We start from the raw sequence: 19,463 nt of genomic DNA, 5'->3' as shown, positions 1-19,463 counted from the left end.
GTCGTCAGAATCAGTTGCGTTGTGTTGCGTTGGGAGAAATAGATATATTCATTTGAATGTTCGTATCACAAACCCTTGAATCTCATATCAAAAAACCCTTGAATCTCATAATAGCAAAAATGTAGGGCATGATGTTGAGCGCAATCCCTTCGTTTACAATGCAGCACCGGTGGAAAAGGTTAGTGATTAATGCAGCTGCAGGAGAACGAGATAAGTTGATAGATTTCACCTTTAATGGAGGATTGTCTTCCTGGGATCCTGTGCGGGTATTTGTTTATTATTGTCTCATTTTGTAAAGTGCAATTTGATTCTCATAGCTCCTAGCTCCTAGTTGATTAGCATTGATATTGATCAATTGTTTTTATATGTTAGGTTCTTTGATTTTCCTGATTCGTAGATGATTGATTTTTCTATTTGATTTATAAGTGAAAAGCTTTTTAACATTGATTTGGTTATGATTTTGATCTATTTTGTGGTTATGCTACAAATTTTATTAGATCCATTGATTTGATTTGCATACTAACTTCTTGAAGATTGTTTTAATTTTGCTAACAAGTTTGGTGAACATTTGGATAAGTGATTGATTCATATTTATTGTTTATTAACTTACTGAATCATTGATTTGATATTCTATTTTCTTTATTTGCAATAGTTTACTTATGAACATTGATTAGTATCTCCAAAAGCATTTTGAATTAATTGGTTTTGATTTGTTAACTTAATATCTATAGAGTATCAACATGGTTTCGAGAGTCTGATGGTCATGTACAAAGCCTCACCGATGGTTGCACTGAAAGCAAAGAGCGACATTCAAATGTGTTCCGACATAATCCAAGCTGATCGACCAAACCCGAGCAATGATTATGTTTCGTTAACTCCTAACTTACGGGATGATGTTCTACCACCCCTTGACTCTAAAGGGCAACTTGACATTAACAACTTGGTCAAGCGGATATCTGATGGGCAATACAAAATGATGTTTTTGGATCCCATCCAAGGTGTAGGTGATCTGAGGGGTTTTACACGTTTACATGTGCGGGCATATCGCAAACACTTCTAGTCATAGATGAGGTAAGCAATCTTTTCAACATTTATCATTGAAAAACTTTTTGTATCATAACCTATTCTTTTATTTTCAGACAATATGTGCCTTGGGACAGACTGGTCCAATATGGGCACACACTTCCTTTGGGATTAAACCTGATGTGATGATGATGAATTTCGATAAAGAGATCAAAATAGGAGCCGCATTAATCCAAAACTCAATTGCCGATGCTGACAAGTACTTTTCTATTCGACATACCAAAACCGTTGAGGTGCTTTGAGGCTGCAGGGGTGCTTCTCCAAGTTTCTGACCGCAATCACTCCATAAAGTGATAAAGGTGAATATGAAAGGGGAACATTTAAAGGAAGCATTGTTGCAAACTGTTGGTACACATCCTCAAGTGGTAGGAATCAAAGCTTTGACCTAATTTTGGCCATTGAATTGAAGGAGATGCTGCTGGTGTGGCACGCACCTGCAAAGAACTAGGATTGTTGGTCAACTACCACGAGAACGTCCTTGGCCTCATGCCGTCAGTGAATGTCAATGATCATGAGCTTGCCCTAGCAGCAACTACCATCCAGAAAGCAATGATTGTGAGCTAGCTCACATCTTGCAGGTAAGAACTCCTATAAATAGTTTTATATTTTTCATGGATTGGCTTGTCGAACTTGTAGTTATGTTTGTGTGTTTTAACTTTGAAGATTTGAGTGAATACTAGTTTAAGTATTTGAAAGAACTCAGGGTTCTATTCTTTATCAATTAAAGGGTTGCTTTCTCTTTATCATCCTCTCACATACATTTTGAGAATTTATCTTTGTTTTTTTTGGCATCCAACTTAAAAAGGCTTTCTTGATGACTTAATTGGTTTAGACTCTTCAAATATAAAAACAAGATTTCTCCTGGATATAAATCAAAAGGCAAAGATTAATTCAATTTGATTATCATTCCATCACTAAAACCATTAAAAAAATGTCAACAAAATCACCATCTTTTTCTACTTCCTAACCTGCAACTCCTTTGGGTTTTGAAAACTTCAACAAATTAAGTTTCTTGAGTCGATTTGTAATCGGGTCGGGCATCCTGCACTTTATATACACCTCTCTTCGTCTATTAGGATTCCGACGGTTTGTGCCTTGTGGGTTTTGGTGTCGGTATTCTTTTCCTTGCTTGAGCTTGGCGGAATTTAAAGATGTGTGTCATTATCTTGACATTAAGGCTCTGGTCGATGATCCTCCGCCACCCATAATAGATTTCGTTGCCGGAATCATGTGTTCCGGTCAATCTTGATCGATAGTGAATTGCTCACGAATCTTTGAGTTTGTACTAATCACAAGTTTTATAGGCTACAGATTCCCAGAAATGAAGTATTTTGTGTTTATCAATAAAATAAACATAATTATCTTCAAATTAAGAAGGTATGCACTAGCATTCTAAAAACAGAATGTTGAGTATTCACCGCAATAACAAAAAGAATCATATTTTTTACGGTACAAAATAATCAATTCGGGTGCCAATAACCTATAACCTATGTGGTATAAAAGCGTGCTGTCACGGGATGACTCAATCACCGTGTGCCACTTAGTGTTTCTTTGACTAAGTTAGGCTTGGAACACTTCCTTATGATGTACTAACGACTAGGATAATAAGAGATGCGATAAGGAATGCTACGAAGTAAGAAAGAAAGCTTCTATTATAGACTCGACTACTTTACAAGGAAACTTCCCAATGATTCCTACAAATGAGACATCCTTCTTATTTATAGGCACCTTACACCTCCTCAAATGGAAGTTTCTAGGTCCCAATCATTCTTGACTACTCTAGACTCTTCTTATTATATACATGGCCTTTATAAGACTCTAGAATATGGTATACTTGTCTACGATGCTCTAGAAATCTCTAGGTCGTCTCAAATATATCCAAATCACTCTTGTATGATCTAGCTTGTTCTAGATCGTTCCAAAGTCTTCCGGGTCGTTCTAGCTTCGTCTAGTGCTCTCTTGATTATTCAAGATCATTCTCATTTGTTCCACGGAGATCTATAATATTCTAGCATCTTCCAGGGTCTCATAGAGCATTCTAGATCTCTCCGGAGACTTCTCGAGTATACTTGATCGTTCCGGAGTTCTCTAGCTATACGATCGTGGAATTTTCCAGAAATTTGGTCCATGACACCCTCCCCCACTTAAACCCTTGACGTCCATGTCAAGTCTTCTTGTATAGCGATTTTTTAGGTGAGGTGTCACTTGTGTTCTTACTTCCTTGCCTGTTTTGGGTCTTCTTGTAGCCTCATGGAATATCGGACCAATGCTCAAGGTTGATCGCGACCCCATCTCGCATCGACATGTGTCGATACCTTGAACTATGTTGTTTGGTCTCACATACTTCTTGATTCGATCATCATGATTACTAGTCGCTAGTGAATTATGTTCCATCTTCCAACTTAGGGTATTGTTCCTTATCTTAACGACTTTTTTAAGGTCTTTGTTAAACTTCATAGTCGATAGCGTTCGAAACCTTGTACTACTCCTTTCCAAAGGTACGATGTGAATGATTGTACCTTTAGTAATACATATAGTGTTATCATTTTCGAATGACCATGTACGTACTTCGTCTAGGAATTCCATTCCTAATACCATGTTGTAGTCGTCCATGGGTACGACTACCAAGTCAATGGTGCCTTCCCATTCTGCGATTTTCATGGGTACTCCACATGAAACTTGTAACATCCCAAAATCCAAGACCAAAAATTTCATTTTTAAATAAGTAATTATAAAAACCAGTAGTCTGAAACATCATCAGTACCAATCCATAACAAAACCAGTATGTTAATTAACCAAAGCATGTCATAGAAAATATTATCAGAGAACAATTCCCAAAGACCTCATATGCGGAAAACCATAGTGTGATGCGCTGCGATCATGCCGACTCCTTTCCTTTTTAAGAAGAAGTAGTTGTAACCAAAACTGAAAACCGTAAGCACGAAGCTTAGTGAGCTCCCCCATCATACCACATACCATACAATACACATACTGCCTAGCATATCCGGGTGCTGGCCTACCCCTTCGGTCTCTTTCAACCGGTAACCGCCTAGCATATCAGGGTGTTGGCCTACCCCTTCGGTATCTTTCAACCGGTAACTGCCTAGCATATCAGGGTGCTGGCCTAACCCTTCGGTATCTTTCAACCGGTATCGGAGACTATTTCACCCCTACCACTACCACATAATACCCTAGCATATACACATAAATCACATACTGCCTAGCATATCTGGGTGCTGGCCTACCCTTTAGGTCCTTTCGACCGGTACGGGGACTATTTCACCCCTCCTACCATTATCACATAATATCATAGCATACTAGCACATAAAGCATAACAGATAGTGGCATACCAGAAAATTATCACAAAGACAATTATCTCAACTATAATCAAATACTAGTGAGTCGACATTGGTTCCTTCGACCCACTTCTACTGGAAGGTAACTCACCTCACACTGCTGAAGTCCCGCGGACAAAACTCTAGCTGCTGGATGACAGATTCCGAACTGTCAACATCAAAATGACACCCAATTAATAATTGGGTTCCAACACATAACCATAAGTCCATATTTGGGGTAAAAGACTACTTTAACCCCAACTTAACTTTATTCAAGCCCAAGGCCCAATCCAAAGGCCCAAAAGTCAAACAATGAACCAAAGCCCAACATATGGCCAATTTTCCAAATTGGGCCCAAACCTCCACATGGTCTTACCTTAAGTCCCAACAATTTCTTCTAGTCCAAACACTTGGCATTCTGATGGTCCAATATCTCATAATCATTAAGGCCCAAAATTGGGCCCAAGCCTTTCCAATGGGCCTTATCCTAAAGCCTAATAATTTCCTTAGTCCAAAAACTTGTTCCCACTTGGCCCACGAAGGCCCACAATAACTTAGCCCAAGAAATGGCCCAACAAGAACCCAACCCTAATTAGGGTTTTTCACATAAAATGACGATTAGGGTTAAGTGTTCTTACTTAACCCATTAAGGACTTAATCCATTAAGTCCATCAATCCACTAGGCCAAACATACAAAGTGATCGGGATTAATTCATAGTTCCAACTAGTTCCAATCAAAGTAGATTGTTATAATCAAATAATAACCTATCTTTTATAAAACTCCCTTTTTATAAACTTTACATTAAATTTTATAAAACTCTATTTTTATAAACTTTACATTAAATTTTATAAAACTCTTATATTAATTATGTAAAAGATGCTTGTGTTAGTGGGAAATTATGAAGACCACCAAAAGCAAAAAGATTATTCCCATGGTCTCCCACTCACACCTCCCATCCACTTTCCTTTCCTTTTTCTCCCAACACGTTATTCCCTTCACCACTTAAACCTTATCTATTCTTTCTCTCACTCTCAATCTCGAAATTCATACAAGAAATACTCATATTCCAGCCAAGAACAATCTATTATACTCAAATCTTCATCCCTCTTGAAGCATTCATCAAGGTATGTTGTTAAAAGTTTCAAATTCATACAAGAAACAAATTAAATCCACCAAACTATCTAAAACTCATTTTATGCATAAAACTGATTTTTCTCAGAGTCCCATCAATAAAATAAGAAGTTCTGGAAATTTTCAGAAAATAACTTATTTTTATTGAATTACTATAATTATTGCAATAAAGTGGGGCAATAATTCACATAAAATACTTTTTGCATACAATAAATTCTGGTATGACCTATATATTGATTAAACATAATTTATGAAGTTTCATGCATTTATATTACTGTGTACTATTATTTATGATTTTATTGATTAATTAATAATGAAATATATAAAAAATACTTCCCATAGTCACAAATATCCGAAACTTATACAATGGGCTCTATATCATGTTATAAAACTATGGTTAATTTTACAGAATTTTTGGGAATCATTTATTATTTTTCCCGGATTTTGTTGTTGTTTAATCATTAAAGTATTAAATAAATACTAAAACAGTTCAGAAAAATATAAAATTTTTACAGTAATTAATATTATATGAAATAATGATTTCCTTATAATTTCATAATTTTTCAATACTGTTTACTATTTAAAACCATTTTTCTAAGTATTTAAACATGTAAAAAATGCATTTTAATGATTATTTCATATAAATAATTGTTAAAATCTGTAAATAATTATAATTGGGCAACTTATTATTTTAATAAGAAATTATTAAAATCTGGCCTAAATTGAAAATATAAATTAATTATGCAAAGTAATTAATTCAATTTAAAATTCATTTAACAAATGAATACCTTAATATTCTAATCAAAATGAGTTATTGTTAATTCATCTAATATAAGAATATGTGTCTAATTATATGTATTAATACTCCATTCTCGTTTAGCAGTTCCTAAACCAAAACTATTAATTATATTAGGTTCTACGCCATTTTGACCCGAACCGTCTATCGTACGACACACGCATTTTGTTTTGGGACTAATGTGAGTAATCTACCCCATATTTTATAATTTTCAATACTTTTGGGGTGTATCATGTCGTTCTAATATGTTCCAACTTCATTTTATTGTTTTATCACAATTGAGACATTGTTGGGACATTTATACGTGAGTCATTAATTGTATAACTATTGTTTGTTTACGCTACATGTACTTGTAGTGCATTATCATTTTTAGTCTAATCTCCATGACTATGGCCGTATTCTTGAGGTACGTTATGGACAATAATAGCGCTATTGCGTTGACCACCCCGCCTTGGGACGCTAAGGTGATTGATCGCACGTGGTTGAGTGTGTTTGATGATTAGATGCTCCATCCTATATATATATATATATATATATATATATATATATATATATATATATATATATATATATATATATATATAGGGTGAGGACTTATTGTTGTTGTTATCATTTGATAATCAATTTTTGATTTATAAACCGTTATCTCAAATACAATTGTTTGCCGACTTCAAAAGAAAACAAATTTCAAATTATAAATGTTTCAACTTCACAATTTTCTCTACTAAAATTAGATTACTCACCAACTCTCGTAGTTGACCTGTTTTTACCCATGATGCAGATTTGAAGAATGAAGTTGATGAAAAATAGGTTGTGCCTTAGAAATCCACAAGACTATTTAAATTTGATGTAATAAATGTTGTTCGTATTTGGATTTGTATTTGTATGTTGTGGATCTTGTTTGCATACTTAGTACTTAATTGAATCTAATCATATTATAACATAGTTGTCATGAGACTTTGAACAATATATCATGCCTTGATCGATTCCGACAAGGATCGGGGTGTGACAGATTGGTATCAGAGCCCTTGACTATAGGGAATTAGGTTAATCGCCTTGACCTAGTCTATAGCCTCTAGGGTCCTCTCGTATGCTAGTTTATAAAATGCACACACAACTGCATGCAATTCACACTTAGAAAATCCTAGGAATACCTTTGTGTGTTAATTGCTCCCTTAAGTGGATACGTATTACTCCTGACACTTATATGTGTGCATACACTGGTGAATATTCTCCTCTTTCTCTGAAAATCACACACATATTCAAGTGGTTTTAAAAAATAAATGTATATACATATATATTCCTTAGAGCTCATAGGAAATTCAAAGTCATCCACTCTAGTTGGGTAGGATCATAATAATTTATTTAATACTTTAAAATGCATTTCTTCATCCCTCTTGAAGCATTCATCAAGGTATGTTGTTAAAAGTTTCAAATTCATACAAGAAACAAATTAAATCCACCAAACTATCTAAAACTCATTTTATGCATAAAACTGATTTTTCTCAGAGTCCCATCAATAAAATAAGAAGTTCTGGAAATTTTCAGAAAATAACTTATTTTTATTGAATTACTATAATTATTGCAATAAAGTAGGGCAATAATTCACATAAAATACTTTTTGCATACAATAAATTCTGAGAACATTCTGGGATGACATAGATATTGATTAAACATAATTTATGAAGTTTCATGCATTTATATTACTGTTTACTATTATTTATGATTTAATTAATTAATTAATAATGAAATATATAAAAAATACTTCCCATAGTCACAAATATCCGAAACTTATACAATGGGCTCTATATCATGTTATAAAACTATGGTTAATTTTACAGAATTTTTGGGAATCATTTATTATTTTTCCCGGATTTTGTTGTTGTTTAATCATTAAAGTATTAAATAAATACTAAAACAGTTCAGAAAAATATAAAATTTTTACAGTAATTAATATTATATGAAATAATGATTTCCTAATAATTTCATAATTTTTCAATACTGTTTACTATTTAAAACCATTTTCCTAAGTATTTAAGCATGTAAAAAATGCATTTTAATGATTATTTCATATAAATAATTGTTAAAATCTGTAAATAATTATAATTGGGCAAGTTATTATTTTAATAAGAAATTATTAAAATCTGACCTAAATTGAAAATATAAGTTAATTATGCAAAGTAATTAATTCAATTTAAAATTCATTTAACAAATGAATACCTTAATATTCTAATCAAAATGAGTTATTGTTAATTCATCTAATATAAGAATATGTGTCTAATTATTTGTATTAATACTCCATTCTCGTTTAGCAGTTCCTAAACCAAAACTATTAATTATATTAGGTTCTACGCCATTTTGACGCGAACCGTCTATCGTACGACACACGCATTTTGTTTTGGGACTAATGTGAGTAATCTACCCCATATTTTATAATTTTCAATACTTTTGGGGTGTATCATGTGGTTCTAATATGTTCCAACTTCATTTTATTGTTTTATCACAATTGAGACATTGTTGGGACATTTATACGTGAGTCATTAATTGTATAACTATTGTTTGTTTACGCTACATGTACTTGTAGTGCATTATCATTTTTAGTCTAATCTCCATGACTATGCCCGTATTCTTGAGGTACGTTATGGACAATAATAGCGCTATTGGGTTGACCACCCCGCCTTGGGACGCTAAGGTGATTGATCGCACGTGGTTGAGTGTGTTTGATGATTAGATGCTCCATCCTATATATATTTATATATATATATATATATATATATATATATATATATATATATATACATATGTATATATAGGGTGAGGACTTATTGTTGTTGTTATCATTTGTTAATCAATTTTTGATTTATAAACCGTTATCTCAAATACAATTGTTTGCCGACTTCAAAAGAAAACAAATTTCAAATTATAAATGTTTCAACTTCACAATTTTCTCTACTAAACTGTGACATCCGCCTAAAATGGATTCGGGTCAACCCAACCCAATTGGAAATTTAATAAACCCTACTCAAGATTACTTGACGTTAATAGGATCAAAACCCATACACTACGATATAAATTGACGTTAATAGCAACATAGTATAGTACAACGTTATAACTATAATCAAATTAAATTATGATACCATATTAAAATCAAATCAAAGTATAATGCTCTAATTAAATTAAAAGAATCAAACTTGAATGCTATAATTAAACTTCAAATCAAAGTAGATTGTTATAATCAAATAATAACCTATCTTTTATAAAACTCCCTTTTTATAAACTTTACATTAAATTTTATAAAACTCTATTTTTATAAACTTTACATTAAATTTTATAAAACTCTTATATTAATTATGTAAAAGATGATTGTGTTAGTGGGAAATTATGAAGACCACCAAAAGCAAAAAGATTATTCCCATGGTCTCCCACTCACACCTCCCATCCACTTTCCTTTCCTTTTTCTCCCAACACATTATTCTCTTCACCACTTAAACCTTCTCTATTCTTTCTCTCACTCTCAATCTCGAAATTCATACAAGAAATACTCATATTCCAGCCAAGAACAATCTATTATACTCAAATCTTCATCCCTCTTGAAGCATTCATCAAGGTATGTTGTTAAAAGTTTCAAATTCATACAAAAAACAAATTAAATCCACCAAACTATCTAAAACTCATTTTATGCATAAAACTGATTTTTCTCAGAGTCCCATCAATAAAATAAGAAGTTCTGGAAATTTTCAGAAAATAACTTATTTTTATTGAATTACTATAATTATTGCAATAAAGTAGGGCAATAATTCACATAAAATACTTTTTGCATACAATAAATTCTGAGAACATTCTGGGATGACCTATATATTGATTAAACATAATTTATGAAGTTTCATGCATTTATATTACTGTTTACTATTATTTATGATTTTATTGATTAATTAATAATGAAATATATAAAAAATACTTCCCATAGTCACAAATATCCGAAACTTATACAATGGGCTCTATATCATGTTATAAAACTATGGTTAATTTTACAGAATTTTTGGGAATCATTTATTATTTTTCCCGGATTTTGTTGTTGTTTAATCATTAAAGTATTAAATAAATACTAAAACAGTTCAGAAAAATATAAAATTTTTACAGTAATTAATATTATATGAAATAATGATTTCCTAATAATTTCATAATTTTTCAATATTGTTTACTATTTAAAACCATTTTCCTAAGTATTTAAGCATGTAAAAAATGCATTTTAATGATTATTTCATATAAATAATTGTTAAAATCTGTAAATAATTATAATTGGGCAAGTTATTATTTTAATAAGAAATTATTAAAATCTGGCCAAAATTGAAAATATAAATTAATTATGCAAAGTAATTAATTCAATTTAAAATTCATTTAACAAATGAATACCTTAATATTCTAATCAAAATGAGTTATTGTTAATTCATCTAATATAAGAATATGTGTCTAATTATTTGTATTAATACTCCATTCTCGTTTAGCAGTTCCTAAACCAAAACTATTAATTATATTAGGTTCTACGCCATTTTGACCCGAACCGTCTATCGTACGACACACGCATTACGTTTTGGGACTAATGTGAGTAATCTACCCCATATTTTATAATTTTCAATACTTTTGGGGTGTATCATGTGGTTCTAATATGTTCCAACTTCATTTTATTGTTTTATCACAATTGAGACATTGTTGGGACATTTATACGTGAGTCATTAATTGTATAACTATTGTTTGTTTACGCTACATGTACTTGTAGTGCATTACCATTTTTAGTCTAATCTCCATGACTATGCCCGTATTCTTGAGGTACGTTATGGACAATAATAGCATTATTGGGTTGACCACCCCACCTTGGGACGCTAAGGTGATTGATCGCACGTGGTTGAGTGTGTTTGATGATTAGATGCTCCATCCTATATATATATATATATATATATATATATATATATATATATATATATATATATATATATATATATATATACATACATATGTATATATAGGGTGAGGACTTATTGTTGTTGTTATCATTTGATAATCAATTTTTGATTTATAAACCGTTATCTCAAATACAATTGTTTGCCGACTTCAAAAGAAAACAAATTTCAAATTATAAATGTTTCAACTTCACAATTTTCTCTACTAAAATTAGATTACTCACCAACTCTCGTAGTTGACCTGTTTTTACCCATGATGCAGATTTGAAGAATGAAGTTGATGAAAAATAGGTTGTGCCTTAGAAATCCACAAGACTATTTAAATTTGATGTAATAAATGTTGTTCGTATTTGGATTTGTATTTGTATGTTATGGATCTTGTTTGCATACTTAGTACTTAATTGAATCTAATCATATTATAACATAGTTGTCATGAGACTTTGAACAATATATCACGCCTTGATCGATTCCGACAAGGATCGGGGTGTGACAGATTGGTATCAGAGCCCTTGACTATAGGGAATTAGGTTAATTGCCTTGACCTAGTCTATAGCCTCTAGGGTCCTCTCGTATGCTAGTTTATAAAATGCACACACAACTGCATGCAATTCACACTTAGAAAATCCTAGGAATACCTTTGTGTGTTAATTGCTCCCTTAAGTGCATACGTATTACTCCTGACACTTATATGTGTGCATACACTGGTGAATATTCTCCTCTTTCTCTGAAAATCACACACATATTCAAGTGGTTTTAAAAAAAATGTATATACATATATATTCCTTAGACCTCATAGGAAATTCAAAGTCATCCACTCTAGTTGGGTAGGATCATAGTAATGGACGTATAGTAACTGGAAGGGGGAGGTGCCGGTAGCTTGAAAGTCCTGACTAGGCAAGCATTCGTATACATCCCAATCAACCGAGGGACCAGTTTGCTTATCTGGGGACCAAAGGCGAGAGTTCCCAAACGTATAGGCCAAAGCGCGTCATTCACATTAATTTTGAGCCATCAAAAGACCCGACCTTATCAAACGTATCCGAAAAGATACACTCCAAAATGGCCAACTCATTGGACTATTAAGTTCCCTAATGGGCCTAGTAGTGGGAAAGACATGTGAAAACTTAGTTTTGTGGGGGCCCATGCAAGTGCTACATGTTTCACATTTAGTAACCATGGAAAGCCCAAAAGGTGGCCAACACTCCTAACCATGGCCCAACAAGTGTTTTACAATTATTTTACCCAACAATGTCTAAAAACTTTATTTCCATAATCAATTTACAAATAAATCACAAGTCCATATGCGTGTCTCTCGTAGATGGCATTACGACCCCCATACGCTGCTCGCAACAACCGAAGGCTAGCTGCCCTTATCGCCAAGGAGGTAGCAAACGTCATCCCAACAATTGCAACCCAACTTCATTCTCTTCAGCCATAAGCTCCAGCAACCACTCCTCGTTGCTCGTTCAAGCACTTTCGTAACTGCAATCCGCCTTACTTCAAAGGCATCGATGGTGCCACCGCACTCCTCACATGGATTGAAGAAATGGAGAGTACTTTCATCCATAGCAAGTGTCCTGAGGACCTGATGGTCCGTCATGCTATAGGGTGCCTCCAAGGTCATGCTCTTACATGGTGGAACCTAGAAAAATGGGCAAAGGGAGAGGTTGTTGCCTTGGGAATGACCTGGTCAAAACTAAAGGAACGCATGATGGAGAAGTTCTGCCCTGACAACGAATTGCAAACTCTCGAGGATGAATTCTGGAATCTGAAACAGGTGGGAGGCGACAACACGACCTACACCAATAGATTCCATGATCTCTCGAGACTCCTACCTCACATGGTTCAACCTATGAAAACTGCAATACGTCGCTGCATCAAAGGGTTACCACGCCAGATCCGTGATTCGGTGACCAGCAGCAGGCCATCTACCCTAGAATCCGCCATTGAAATAGCAGGTCAACTCAACGAGGACAATATGAACGATGGTGTCCTCCCACGCAAGGGTTCAAAGATGTCAACTGAAAAGCTGACCCCTGAGACCCCCCTAATTGTCAAGTTCGAGTCCTCCCACCGACATGACAAAAAGAAGCGGAAAAGTCATCACCACAACCATGCTGTTATTACCCCTGGTACTCCTATCACCCAAGTCACCCCACAAGCCCAACCGAATAAAAAGCCGTATACCGGACCTCACCCCCTCTGTAACCACTGTAACTATCACCATATGACCACCAGCCCGTGTCGCCTCTGTACGAATTGTGGTCGCTATGGCCACTTGGCGGACACATGTCGTGCACCAAAAACTCAGCGACCACTCTATCTACCCTCAAATCAGCAAACACAAACCCGATATCCAACTGGAACATGCTTCAACTATGGTGACCCCACCCATTTCATAAACGCGTGTCCTAGGCTAGTCAATATCATCAACACCTAAGCCCAGGCAAATCCAACAAGGCAGGTTCCAGCTCCCAAAGGCCGAGCCTTTGTCAATACCGCAACCCAAGCAAAGACCGATAACAAGGTCGTAAATGGTATGTTTCTCATAAATGACTGCTACGCGTCAGTACTTTTTGATTCAGGTGCCGATAAAAGTTTTGTGACTTTGGAATTTGAGCCCATACTTCACATATCTCGCACGATTCTTGATGAGTACTTTACCGTAGAAGTCGCCGATGGAAAATACGTTTCACTCAATGCAGTCATCCAAGATTGCACTTTCGATTTTTGCGGTCATAAATTTTCTGTCAATTTAGTTCCTATGGAACTTGGTAGCTTCGACATCATAGTAGGAATGGATTGGCTATCCCAAAACCATGTTGAAATAGTATGTTACGATAAGTTCATTCGTATTCCTCTCTCCGACGGTCAAAGTCTTCGTATTTATGGCGAGACTCATTCGAAAAAGCTTAGTCTTATGTCATGTACTCAAGCTCGATCATATCTACGAAAAGAATATATGGCTTTCTTAGCCCATGTGGTGGAAACAAAGGTCAAAGAAAAGAAGATCGAAGATATTCCAATAGTACGAGACTTTCCCGACATCTTTCCTGATGATGTATCTGGACTCCCTCCAGTACGTGAGCTAGAGTTCCGCATCGATCTTGTTCCTGAGGCTACTCCCATAGCCAAGTCTCCATATCGGTTGGCTCCAGCCGAGATGCAAGAATTGGCAAGTCAGCTCCAAGAATTAACCGATAAGGGATTTATCCGCCCTAGTACTTCACCCTGGGGAGCCCCGGTTCTCTTCATCAAAAAGAAAGATGGTTCGTTTCGTATGTGTATCGATTATCGGGAGTTAAATAAATTAACCATCAAGAACCGATATCCATTACCTCGGATCGACGACCTTTTTGATCAGCTTCAAGGAGCTTCATGCTTCTCCAAAATTGACCTTCGCTCGGGTTATCACCAACTTCGAGTACGGGAAGAAGACATCCCCAAAACCGCTTTCCGAACCCGCTATGGTCATTACGAGTTCACTGTTATGCCTTTCGGCCTAACAAATGCCCCTGCCGTATTCATGGACTTGATGAATCGGGTATTTAAACCTTATCTCGACCGTTTTATTATCGTCTTTATTGATGACATCCTCATTTACTCCAAGACAAAGGCAGAGCATGAAAGACACCTTTGCCTAACTCTCCAAACGTTGCAAGGAAATCGGCTCTACGCCAAATTTTCGAAATGCGAGTTTTGGTTAAATGAGGTACAATTCCTTGGTCATATTGTAAGTGACAAGGGTATTTTAGTTGATCCCGCAAAAGTTGAAGCAGTCCAGAATTGGAAAGCCCCACATACCCCCAAGAAAATTCGGTCCTTCCTCGGTTTAGCCGGTTATTACCGGCGTTTCATTTCAAATTTCTCAAAGATTGCTTTACCGCTTACTTCTCTCACTTGCAAGGGTACACCATTTGATTGGGGACCCAAGCAGGAATACGCTTTCCAAACCCTTAAACAAAGTTTGTGTAACGCTCCGATTCTTACACTCCCTGAAGGATCCGAAGATTTCGTGGTATTCTGCGATGCCTCCAATCTCGGTCTAGGTTGTGTTTTGATGCAAAAGGGAAAGGTTATAGCTTACGCATCACGACAACTCAAAATCCACGAAAGAAATTATACGACTCATGATTTGGAGCTCGGTGCCGTGGTTTTCGCTCTTAAAATTTGGAGGCATTACCTTTACGGCACTAAATGCGTAATTTTCACCGACCACAAGAGCTTGCAACATATTCTTAATCAAAAGGAACTCAATATGAGGCAAAGACGATGGGTCGAGCTCCTAAATGATTACGAGTGTGAAATACGCTATCATCCGGGCAAGGCAAACGTCGTAGCCGACGCGTTAAGCCGAAAAGAACATGCCCATGCATTTCATCTAATATGTTCTCCTATCTTGTCCAATCTCAGCGACCGAATTCGAGGAGCCCAACACTCGGCAATTACCGAAAATGACATCCCCACGGGAATTGATGGGGAGTTGGAAACTAAATCTGATGGTATTTTCTATTATCAAGATCGCATCTGGATCCCAGATCGTGACAATCTTCGTATATTCCTGATGGAAGAAATCCATAAAACCCGATATTCCATTCATCCGGGCACTGACAAGATGTATCATGGCCTGAGAACCAATTATTGGTGGTCGGGAATGAAAAAGGATATTGCCTTATTCGTGGCCAAATGTCTTACATGTTCCAGGGTCAAAGTAGAACATCAACGACCCTCTGGACTATTGGTCCAACCAGAAATCCCCAGGTGGAAATGGGAAGCGATCGCCATGGATTTCGTAACCAAACTTCCCCGTACCACAAAAGGACACGACATCATTTGGATAATCATTGACCGTTTGACCAAATCTGCTCATTTCCTTCCCATCCGTGAAAATTTCAAAGTCGAAAAACTTGCTCGGATTTACATCAACGAGATAGTTAGTCGGCATGGCATTCCTCTCAGCATCATTTCAGATCGTGATGGGAGATTTCTCTCTCGGTTTTGGCAATCACTTCAAACAGCCATGGGAACCCGCCTCGATCTCAGTACCGCCTATCATCCTCAGACCGATGGTCAATCTGAGAGGACAATTCAAACACTCGAAGATATGTTGAGGGTGTGTGTCTTGGATTTCGGAGGAAACTGGGACTCTCATTTACCGTTGGTGGAATTCTCCTATAATAACAGTTATCATTATAGCATCAAGATGCCACCATTTGAGGCATTGTATGGCCGTAAATGCCGATCTCCTATTTGCTGGCATGAAATTGGTGAGTCCCACGTGATTCGTGCAACAGTGGATTCTCCAATCGTTGGTCCTGAGCTTATCCAGGAAACAACCGACAAAATCACTCAGATTCGCGATAACCTTCTCGCAGCTCGTAGCCGACAAAAGAGTTATGCCGACAAGCGACGCAAACCGCTTGAATTTACCCTGGGTGACATGGTCATGTTAAAAGTGTTCCCATGGAAAGGTGTGGTTCGATTTGGACGCAAGGGTAAATTGGCACCACGCTACGTAGGCCCGTTTAAGATCATAAAAAGGATCGGACCAGTAGCCTACGATTTGGATCTACCAACAGAGCTTAAGAAAGTTCACCCAGTATTTCATATAGCCAACCTCAAGAAGTGTTTAGCAGATGAGAACCTTCATGTTCCTCTCGAGGATATCCAAATCGACGAGACAATGCAATTTATCGAGAAACCCTTGGAAATTGCCGACCGAAAGGAAAAGCCACTCAAAAGAAGTCGCATTCCCCTGGTTAAGGTGAGGTGGCACTCGGCACGTGGACCTGAGTATACATGGGAGCGTGAGGATCATATGCGTACCAAATACCCACAACTTTTCTCTTAAGGTACTCTCTTCTTAAATTTCGGGACGAAATTTCCTAAAGTAGGGGAGACTGTGACATCCGCCTAAAATGGATTCGGGTCAACCCAACCCAATTGGAAATTTAATAAACCCTACTCAAGATTACTTGACACTAATAGGATCAAAACCCATACACTACGATATAAATTGACGTTAATAGCAACATAGTATAGTACAACGTTATAACTATAATCAAATTAAATTATGACACCATATTAAAATCAAATCAAAGTATAATGCTCTAATTAAATTAAAAGAATCAAACTTGAATGCTATAATTAAACTTCAAATCAAAGTAGATTGTTATAATCAAATAATAACCTATCTTTTATAAAATCCCTTTTTATAAACTTTACATTAAATTTTATAAAACTCTATTTTTATAAACTTTACATTAAATTTTATAAAACTATTATATTAATTATGTAAAAGATGCTTGTGTTAGTGGGAAATTATGAAGACCACCAAAAGCAAAAAGATTATTCCCATGGTCTCCCACTCACACCTCCCATCCACTTTCCTTTCCTTTTTTCTCCCAACATATTATTCTCTTCACCACTTAAACCTTCTCTATTCTTTCTCTCACTCTCAATCTCGAAATTCATACAAGAAATACTCATATTCCAGCCAAGAACAATCTATTATACTCAAATCTTCATCCCTCTTGAAGCATTCATCAATGTATGTTGTTAAAAGTTTCAAATTCATACAAGAAACAAATTAAATCCACCAAACTATCTAAAACTCATTTTATGCATAAAACTGATTTTTCTCAGAGTCCCATCAATAAAATAAGAAGTTCTGGAAATTTTCAGAAAATAACTTATTTTTATTGAATTACTATAATTATTGCAATAAAGTAGGGCAATAATTCACATAAAATACTTTTTGCATACAATAAATTCTGAGAAAATTCTGGGATGACCTATATATTGATTAAACATAATTTATGAAGTTTCATGCATTTATATTACTGTTTACTATTATTTATGATTTTATTGATTAATTAATAATGAAATATATAAAAAATACTTCCCTTAGTCACAAATATCCGAAACTGATACAATGGGCTCTATATCATGTTATAAAACTATGGTTAATTTTACAGAATTTTTGGGAATAATTTATTATTTTTCCCGGATTTTGTTGTTGTTTAATCATTAAAGTATTAAATAAATACTAAAACAGTTCAGAAAAATATAAAATTTTTACAGTAATTAATATTATATGAAATAATGATTTCCTAATAATTTCATAATTTTTCAATATTGTTTACTATTTAAAACCATTTTCCTAAGTATTTAAGCATGTAAAAAATGCATTTTAATGATTATTTCATATAAATAATTGTTAAAATCTGTAAATAATTATAATTGGGCAAGTTATTATTTTAATAAGAAATTATTAAAATCTGGCCAAAATTGAAAATATAAATTAATTATGCAAAGTAATTAATTCAATTTAAAATTCATTTAACAAATGAATACCTTAATATTCTAATCAAAATGAGTTATTGTTAATTCATCTAATATAAGAATATGTGTCTAATTATTTGTATTAATACTCCATTCTCGTTTAGCAGTTCCTAAACCAAAACTATTAATTATATTAGGTTCTACGCCATTTTGACCCGAACTGTCTATCGTACGACACATACATTTCGTTTTGGGACTAATGTGAGTAATCTACCCCATATTTTATAATTTTCAATACTTTTGGGGTGTATCATTTGGTTCTAATATGTTCCAACTTCATTTTATTGTTTTATCACAATTGAGACATTGTTGGGACATTTATACGTGAGTCATTAATTGTATAACTATTGTTTGTTTACGCTACATGTACTTGTAGTGCATTACCATTTTTAGTTTAATCTCCATGACTATGCCCGTATTCTAGAGGTACGTTATGGACAATAATAGCGCTATTGGGTTGACCACCCCGCCTTGGGACGCTAAGGTGATTGATCGCACGTGGTTGAGTGTGTTTGATGATTAGATGCTCCATCCTATATATATATATATATATATATATATATATATATATATATATATATATATATATATATATATATATATATATATATATATATATAGGGTGAGGACTTATTGTTGTTGTTATCATTTGTTAATCATTTTTTGATTTATAAACCATTATCTCAAATACAATTGTTTGCCGACTTCAAAAGAAAACAAATTTCAAATTATAAATGTTTCAACTTCACAATTTTCTCTACTAAAATTAGATTACTCACCAACTCTCGTAGTTGACCTGTTTTTACCCATGATGC

The sequence above is a fragment of the Lactuca virosa genome, chromosome 5 (assembly GCF_052849685.1).
Source record: "Lactuca virosa cultivar CGN04683 chromosome 5, Lactuca_virosa_CGN04683_v6, whole genome shotgun sequence".
Classification (NCBI taxonomy): domain Eukaryota; kingdom Viridiplantae; phylum Streptophyta; class Magnoliopsida; order Asterales; family Asteraceae; genus Lactuca; species Lactuca virosa.
This window is presented reverse-complemented; position numbering follows the sequence as displayed.